This window comes from Notothenia rossii, assembly GCF_949606895.1.
Source record: "Notothenia rossii genome assembly, chromosome: 6".
NCBI classification, from domain to species: Eukaryota; Metazoa; Chordata; class Actinopteri; order Perciformes; family Nototheniidae; genus Notothenia; species Notothenia rossii.
Genome location: NC_136909.1, coordinates 67,422,333 through 67,432,143, shown reverse-complemented (window position 1 = coordinate 67,432,143; position 9,811 = coordinate 67,422,333). Strand labels below are relative to the sequence as shown.

At 43.7% G+C, this 9,811-nt stretch overlaps 1 long non-coding RNA gene across 1 annotated transcript in view; it reads left to right on the top strand.

The window, feature by feature from the left end:
* The first annotated feature begins 476 nt into the window (after positions 1 to 476).
* The window catches only part of LOC307045222, a 30,187-nt gene continuing 20,852 nt past the window's right edge, over positions 477 to 9,811 (top strand). The window contains exon 1 of the long non-coding RNA XR_013809825.1: positions 477 to 567. This is a non-coding gene — a long non-coding RNA (uncharacterized lncRNA). The remainder of the gene's footprint in view (positions 568 to 9,811) is intronic.

Here is a 9,811-nt window from a genome sequence, read left to right as displayed (position 1 = left end):
TTCCTGACTTATCATTGACGTTTGAAACAACACATCTCATTAGCCCTCAGGAATGCATCTCCTCTCACTACATAAAATCCTGCTGATAAGCTCAACTGACGGGCAGTCAGATATCTACTGCATCATGGGGGATGCAGGATTAGCACATTGGACAGTGATCATGAACACAAGCTGAACCTAGAGCAGGAGGCAGCCAAACTAAACTGTATTCTTTTACACTTTAAAGTGAACTTTGTTTGACATCAGTGAAGTTCAGAAAGTTAAAGCCCTTATACAGAGATATGAGATAGGATTGAACTTCTGCATGTGAAGCACACCTTTATGACCCGTGGTGCACATGAAAGACCTCTTTTTGATGTTACTATTTGATCCCTGCATTATTTATAAAGGAAACTTGCAAGGGGAAGGCTAGGCCAAAAAAGTCACACCCTCTATTCAGCAAAAAATAAAAATAACACAACCGTTCCTCTTTTCCAGAAAGACTCGCATCTGAAACAGGAGAAAGGAAAATCACAGGGCTAACGTTGGACTTTATTGCCCCCATGTCCTCTATGGAGGAAAGTGAAGGTAAGTACTTTCACTGGTACATACTCTGTGTATTGCACTGGTAAGCATTACCATATGGATTGGATACACCTTATTATGTATATGGTTTTAATGTTATGGTTAAAATATTTGTCGGCATCCTGGTGTTTAAGGAATTAGATGTGCATTCCTCAGTTAAAAATGTTTTTATATTAAGGGACTCCTTTGTAACTACCAAGTTAAAATAAAGTGTGTCACTTTAATTGGGGGTGGACAGAAAGAGTGCCTAATGATTAGGTAACAAGTTATTGAGTCGATCCTAGTTTGTTCTGTGTATTTGCTGTCAATGTAGATTAGCAGGTTTTTATGAACTGATCTAATGATTGATTAATAGATAAGCTCCCAGTCTGTTTTCTAGTTAATCAGTATTATTTATATTGAACTTAATAGCTCTTCATAAATTATCATGTGGATTTCAGCCTCAACTGTTCCTTAGCAACGCCTCACAAATGTGTATACCTTATTTTAAAGTGGTGTCCCAGTACCAATATTTTACTGTAGGTCATCCGAGTAATAAACAAATATCAGCACCAGTAAAGAAAAGTTACATAATGTTGTATTAGAGACAATACAAGAAACTAATCTAAAGCTCTGAACTGCAGAACCAATAAGATAGATGGGAAAGGGAAGAAAAGGCACTTTTTGGTGTTTAATAAATGCTATTTGGATTCGATACATACTCTGGCAACAAGTGGTGAGATGAAAACGCAACAAAAAAATAGACCATTTGTTCTAGAAAGAGAACAATCTCACTTGTATAACTACACCCAGAACATTAAACACCACTGCAGTGAGAGGTAGAGATGTCCCTGTGTGCCCTTTTGTTCTTGGAAGAATTGTGAGTCCTGGACTAGAATGACTGATTCATTGATTCCTGTCTCCTCCAAGTTAGTTTTGATTAATCTAGGTAATTGGGAACCGAGACGCCTTTCGACTGATAAAGAACAAGTCAGTGTTTCATCAACATTTTAATCACATTGTAAATTAGTAGAAAGGTGTTGTGACTCTCAGGCCACTGCATTGTCATCCAGCCGGCAGACGAGAGATCATTAAAATGTGATTTTAACTGCGTCAGTCTCTTTAATAACTTAGTGTTTCCTGAGAAGAGTGTTAAATAAGGTAGCAACACAGTGTAAAGTACCATGGGTGCTCAATTAAACTTGCCGTGATGTCCAATGTTCTTGACAGTTTCATCTTTGAACCATTACAGTATGTTAAAATGGCAAATAAAATGGCTAAAAGTAGATTTCAAACTTATCGTCTTTTTAATTAAGATATATTCTGTTGCCCTGCTCTTATTGGTTTTGTTTCTTAAATGTAGTTGTAGATATCCACAGCCCTCTGCAGATAAAGCAATGACCGACTTGGTGTTTGAAGCTGCTTCCTTTCATATAGCTGGTATTGACCCCCATTGTTGAATGGAGTCAAATCTTGTTATACTCTGCGAATACAACAGTTTCTGACCGGCCATGTAACTCCTGGGCCAGTGCCTGGCAAAGGGGTTTAATCTGGTGTGCGGGAAAGTCTATTGATCCTGTTTTTGTGTAGCAAGTTTGGCATTGAATTCCATAGCAGTTGTGTAAAAACGTCAAAGTAGGAGGACGCTTTCATATGTCTGATACATAGTAAAATGTGGTGAAGGAAGGGAAGGTGGTAGCAAGTGGGGAGAAAGACTAGTGTGTTTGTGAGGGGGGGGGGGGCAGTTTTGACACGGTTAGGGTAAGTGGTAAGGGTCTTGGGCAGGTCTTGTTTGGTGTCGTTTGTGGCTACTTTCTAGCTGTGATTGAGTCCCATTGTGGGCAAAACACACACACATACACACATAGACAATAACTACAGCGACTATTAAACATATTCCAAAAATGTTGTATATATCTGATATTATAGAGTAAGATGTAGCATGGGCTATGTTTTCCAGTGCTCGTTTGTTTATGTCTGTGGTTTTATACTACAGTTCACAAGTACTTTATTTAACATGTCAAGATCGATATACGCGCTTATATTTCAAAGTTTCTTTGAGCCTGTTATTCATCCCACAGCCTGCTGACAGCCATCCAACATTCCGACTGATTCCCCTCTAGCCTTTTCATGAATTATCTACAAAGTTGAGTTGCATGAGAATTAATTACTTAATTATTAACAATTTAAGATGAAGGGCCTCGATGCCTTTTTCCCATATTAAGGGAGACGCCTTTCCCAGGGTGCTAACTGTGACAGCACTGAAGAGCCACATCAACCAAAACACACATTTCACTCTCTATGCATGTACACTTTAAGCCTAAATGGAAGATTGTAAGATATGCTTTTTCTCTTACATAAATAGGGGGCGAGACGACGACAGTATGCATTGGCTTTGAAGCAATGAGCCACTGTTAATTGGATACAAATGTTATGATTGATAGTCTTAAAGGGGACGGATACAAGCTCTTTAGCTCGTTCTAACAGGCCTCCTGCTGCTTTATTGCAGCACATCAATAACCCGACAGTATCTCCAGCGCTGTCTGCACACTGTTGCTCTGTCCCCTTTCTTTCACTCATCAGATAGGGGGCCTCACAGCGCTCCCTCGGTGAACAAGTTACGTTCCTGTTTTTCGGCTCGTTTATGAACCGTTATCAATCTACCGTAAGCTGCCATCTTGCTGCGTACTTTTGATGAATGCACACAAAGAAGGCTTCGGAGAGCGAGGAGTACGGCTTTTTCATAAGTCTTATGCTCAATACAATATGTCAAAGCTTTGCAGGGTAGGAGACAATCATGAATGGTTGGTGGAATTATATTTGTCATTTGGAACATTTTTCATTTGAATCGCCAAGTGCCAATTGTTGATTTGAACGTGCCCCTGTGACCGAGAGAATCCATTTATTTTTCCGACCAATAAAAAACGAATAAGGCGTTTTTTACAAATGTTTGTTTTATGTTGTAGAAAACTTTACGAAATACAAAAGTGCAAAATGTGTTTTCATTAACGATAAATTAAGAGATGTTTATTTATGCGAAGAGGGGCAATAATGCAGATTTCAGTTGGTCGCTATAATACATTTTCAGAAGGTGTTTGTCAGACTTGCTCTTTTGAGTAATGAAGATGTCTAATCTTGGATATTAAAAGTTGCAAATTCTCTCCATACCATGAGTGAAAACTATCTGACCAAAACATGGGAAACACCAGAAAAAAACGAACAGTATGAAGTTAAGAGGAAAACATGCATCGATCTTGAGGCAGACTTGCATTGAAGGGTTCGACAAAAGTGAGACATAATGACATTTGCTCTTGTTTAACTTGCCAAATGTTTCCTTCAAATTAGTAGGATTTCCAAAGGTTAGGATACCAATTATTGCAGCAGTAATCTTAAACAAAGTGCCGCGAGGGACTAAACAAGAGAAAAAACACTGTGGACGCGCAAAAACTCAGTCCTTCCAAAAGTATGCGTTTGACCTTTTATTTCCAAAGCAAAAATGCGATATTCCATATCCATATGCATATATCCTTGTATGCGTGTGTGCGAGCTGTCAACAAAAATGGTCCTTCTCTAGCTCACTCCCCCATCTATTACTAAGTGCGCAGGTAAAAACAACCGGATATAAGCACAAACGTCACCACACAAATCCAATGACACGCCCACCACCTATAGTGACTCAAAAAACATGTATCGTAACAAACACAGAAATGGCTTCATATGTGGCTCCAACACCAATGTTTGCAGATACTTCGCAGCAACTCATTGCACTTCTGTAAGCACAGGGACTCTTATAACCTTAAACCTCCTTCAGAGCAAACAGTTCTTACAGTCTCTTGCCTGATAAATACTCTTGTTTTGTTTTTCCCCTCTTGCCAACCATGCATCCTAACACCAAAAATTAGAGTCTTAAGGAATATCACACTTGTTTATGTGGTAAATGCTTCTCAATGTGCATGTGGGCACCCTGCCGTGAACGCTCGTCGTTTGTGTTTGTGCGGGCGTGAAAAAGTGCCTTAAAAAAACTGATATCCAAGAAGATCTAAAGACAAATAGCTGCAAAGGTAGCGGCCCTGGCATAACAAGTGTAGATAAGCGATTATGTGTTGGTTTCAGTGGAGCAGGTGATTCCTCAGCCCCGGAGGCGGGGGGTGCTGCATTTCAGCAGCGTGGAGAGACATCATCAACATCAAAAAGTCAGCGTGCTAGAAGCTGCGGCTACGCCTTGCAAGATCAATGATAAGGGTTATGTCTACAGCTGTTCTCGCAGGAGGTTGTTTTGCTTGAAGTGTGAAAGATGAATCAATGCACTCATGGGGTGTGTTTATTATGTCCACTTTTGATGTTAAATAAGCTCACTTGCAAACATGAGACAAGTGCCTGGAGGACATTAATAGAGGTCGCTGATAAGGGAGATAAACAAAAGTTTAAAAATAGAACGGAAATTGAAAATGTTTCAGTGTTAATGAGACAGAAAATGTGTCCCTATTCCTGCAACACCTTACCATGTCCTGTTGATGAAGATACACACCTTTTGTGAGCGTGACCGTCCATGCTGCATCCTGCCACTGCGGCAAAACTTAAGGCTCAGATGAATAATTTGTCCATCTGGGAGAAATCTATTTAGCATAAGTGACTCATATATCTGGGCATGAAGCGCGACCGGGCTTAGAGTACCACCAACACAGGAATCGGCATTTACCACATTTTCTGGGTGACTTTACACCAAATATATTTACAGACAGTTTTTTTCCAAACTTCACGACTACATCAAATCGTCTGTGAAGATGCCACCCGCTGATATATGAATAACTGATCCAGCTCGGGATGGAAATAAGATGTATGGGGCTCAGTTGGTTTCCATATGGCAGCAATGCTGGATAATTACTCCATAATTACCTTGAATGTTTGCACTCTGGACCATTTGCCTCACCAGCTGTCATTGCAGAGGCATCTGCTGGATATCGCAGCGTACAATGGCTCACACCTTGGTCCCCCTTTGACCACCCAGAGCCACATGCTCATTAACTATCTCATAAAAAGTACAGGCAGCAGTGCGTCCACCTCCTCTGCGAGCTTATTTGTTCCTCCACCCACTGGTCCTTTCAATAAATGCCATATCTTCATGACTTAATAGGATCTTCAGCCGCATTGCATCGCTTCGAGATCATCCTTAATAAGGGCTGCATCTTCAGCCACTGCTGCAAATCAGACAAGGATGCCATAACTTAACTTTAATGAGTATACATGATATACATTTTCTTGCCTTGTCTCACAACGACACGTGTGTGATATTTGAAAAATAAACTAGATATATCTTCCACATATAAATGTCCCATCCCATACCAGAACATGCATTCAAAGTGCCTGTGAAAAATCCACTCAACTCGCTTTTTATTTGCTGAGAGGGTTTAAGGCAAGTAATTCAGGTATGAACGTGTTTTTTATAATACATATCTTTAAAGGTCATTTTCTCAAAATTGACTTTTTTCTTTCCATATTTCTATTAGTTTTTTTACGACAGTTTTCTTCCTTATTTATTTTTATTGTATTGAGTGATACAATCTATATAAGAGAAACTATAGGTTACTTATGTAACCCCAGTTCTCAGAGTAACATGAAGTGAGATGTCTCACTATGGGATGCGCCTCAACGCGTATGCAAACAGAAGCATCAATCTCATTACGCCAATCCTGATTGGCTGGTGATCTTGACGTCTACGTCAGGGAATCCACCCACCCTTTAAGTAGCTTGCGCTACGTCGCAGCGTCATTCAAAATAAGCACCTCTTCTCGCTTCGCCTTAGCAAGAAGGGCCGTCTGGTGAAACATCTAACTTCATGTTACTCTTAGAACTGGGGTTACGTAAGTAACCTATAGTTCTCATTCATAACACTCCGTTCGATGTCTCACTATGGGATATTGAAACTCCCGTATTGCTAGACATGCTTATCTCGAAAATCACCAAAACAACCAGAACTTAGAAGGTAGAACCCGGTTTCAACACGGGGCCCAGCACTGCGCGGGCCACACTTAGAGCAGAGACATCTAGCCTGTAAAAGCGGACAAAAGTGAGCGGTGAGGACCAGCTCGCTGCTGCACAAATGTATTGGATGGAAACACCCTTGAACAAAGCCCAGAATGTAGCCAGTCCACGAGTAGAATGAGCAGGCAGGCCCGTTGGTGCCTGCAAACCCTGACTCGTGTAAGCCAGAGCAATCGCTTCCACAATCCAGTGGGAGAGCCGTCGCCTGGTAACGGGCTTGCCCTTATGAGGGTTAGCCCAGGATACAAAGAGTTGGTCATTGCATCGAAACTCTTTTGACCTGTCCATATAGGTGCGTAAAGCACGGACTGGGCACAGCAAATTCGGCCGCTGTTCCTCAGAGGAACACAGTGGCGGAGGAAATGCCTCAATGTCAATGGGGGTACATGAGCCAACCACCTTAGGTACAAAGGCAGGGTTGGGCTTCAGCAACACTCTCGTTTGCCCCGGGGCAAACTGAGTGAATGAAGGATGTACAGAGAGCGCATTAATGTCACTGACTCGCTTGGCAGATGCCAGAGCCAGTAACAACACTGTCTTCAGTGACAGGTGTTTCATGTCAGCTTCTTCCAGGGGTTCAAACGGAGGTCGAGTGAGCCCATCTAAAACCACTGCCAAGTCCCATAAGGGCACCAGTGACCTGGAAACAGGGAGGAGCCTGCGAGCCCCTTTCATAAAACGGCAGACCAAGGGATGGTGGCTAGCCGTCTTTCCCTCAAAGCCCACATGGCATGCAGCAATAGCAGCCAGGTACACTTTGATCGTAGAGAAAGCTCTGTGTTTATCAATCAGGTCCTGTAGAAATGATAGAATCAACATTGAAAAGAGATGTGTCCTTTTTGACGGCACCACTCCTCAAACACCCCCCACTTACAGTCATAGAGGGACCTGGTGGAGGAAGCTCTTGCACTCTGAATAGTGTTTATCACCTTCTGAGGGAGTCCCACTGTATTCAGGTTATAACACTCACGGGCCAGGTCCATAGTGCCAAGCGCTCTGGGTGTGGGTGAAAAATCCCCCCCCCCGCCTGAGACAGTATGTCCCTGCGTAGCGGGAGCTGCCACGGCTGCCCGCACAGCAGCTGATATATCTCCGCCAGCCAGTACATTGCAGGCCAGTGAGGAGCTATTAGGATCAGTGTGTGGCGTTGTTCTCTCACTCTGGCCAGAGAGGACCGGAGGCCAAACGTGCGCGAGCGCGTCCACGCCTAACGGTGCGTTTAAATCGCGCATTGAAAAGAACAGCTGACATTGAGCATTTACTTTTGATGCGAACAGATCCACCGCGGCCCGGCCGTAACGCACCCACAGCTGACTCACAATTATTGGATGTAGAGTCCAGTCTGCATATAGTGGTGCACCTCTGGACAGCAGATCTGCCCTGAGGTTCATCACTCCTGGTACGTGCGTCGCTCTCAGAGAGAGGAGACGTCTGCAGCTCCATAAGATCAGTTTGCGTGCCAGCATGTGTAACTGGAGAGAACGCAAACCCCCTTGGCGGTTTATATACGATATTGTGGTCGTGTTGTCTGTCCTCACAAGGACATGATGTCCTCTGAAAAAAGGCAGAAAGCGTTTCAGGGTGAGGAAAACCGCTAAAAGCTCCAGATAATTTATGTGTGACCGTTGGAGGTCTCTGCTCCAGAGACCCCTCACAGGTCGACCTTCGTATATACCCCCCCAGCCCGTCAGACATGCGTCTGTGGTGACCACCTTCCGCGATAGGACAGCACCCATAGGCACGCCCCGTACTAGAAAAGTCGGATGCAGCCAGTGGGGCAGTGCCATTACGCATTTCATAGTGACCATCACTCTCCGTGCGACATGACGCATGGGGTCCAGTTTGAGGGCAGCTACCCAGCGCTGAAACAACCTCATGTGTAAGCGTCCCAGTCGTACCACCAGGATGGCTGACGCCATGAGCCCCAGTAACCGCAGACATGATCTGAAGAGAACATATTTGCGTGGCTGGAAATGAGCGAGGCAAGCCCTGAAGGCTTTCACTCTCTCTGCTGACAGACGGGCTGTAAAGGCTACCGAATTCAGGCGTAGGCCCAGGAAGAGTACAGTCTGGGCTGGGGACAACATGCTCTTTTCTGTGTTTATTACGAAACCCAGGTCGAGCAGGTGTTTTACAAGGACATTCGTCTGCGTAATAGCCTCTTGCTCCGACTGTGTGAGAAGGAGCCAATCGTCCAGATAAGTTGCCAGGCGAATACCCTGTTGTCTTAACGGGGCTATCGCGGCTTCCGTACACCGTACAAACACTCGTGTGCTGAGAGACAGACCGAAGGGAAGGACTCTGTACTCGTAACAGACACCCTGGAAGGCGAACCTCAGATATTTCCTGTGTGGATAATATACTGGAGTAGTAAGATTCATCCCGCTTTCGTCTCATTAGTATGCATAGAAGGTGACAGGTGCTGTGACAGGTCACACCTCTTCCTACTTATGCTAATGAGCTAAGTCCCGCCTCCCCTTTGTTCGAGGTGTGAGATCTCAAGTAGGTGTGATATCCTAAGTAGGTGTGAGATCCGTCGATAGGAGGGGGTTGCTGTGTATTCACAGGTGTGAAAAGCCCCCACTGTTGCGCCTTATGGTGTATCATAAAAAATGTTTCAATCACATTAGTATGCATAAAAAGTGACAGGTGGGCCCGCCCCCAAGTCTATTAAAACAAAATGCCGCTTCCATCACATTAGTATGCATAAAAGTGACAGAAGGGCCCGCCCCAATTATGTGATGTCAGAAGACCGAAGGGGTGGAGTGAGATAAAAAAAAAAAGAACCCCGTGCAGATAAAAAGCCAGTCATTTCCAATCATCAAGTCATCTTTCCAAAAAGAAAAAATGGCCAAGAGACGCCTCGATATGGGTTTAATCAGCGAGACGCCTGTGACAACTTACCGCCATCCGTCCGGAGCGCCAATCAAGAAACGGATGCAGTATGTGTGCCGGGTTCAAACACCTCCGGTCGAAGATCTTGAAGAAAAATGGCTTCTGGAAAATGAACATGTTTGGGGATACGTATTCAACTATATGGCGAATGAACTGCATTTCTACAATCTGAAGAATGGAGAAACGTATGGACCCCACAGTGTTAAAGCCACGTTGACCTCAACAGATTGGGCTGTGTTAACTCTGGTGTCTTCCAGAGAACTCCACGCAACCATTTTATCGGAAGAAGTAGTGCATCAAGAAAATACTGTGAAACCAGCGGTGTACAAGA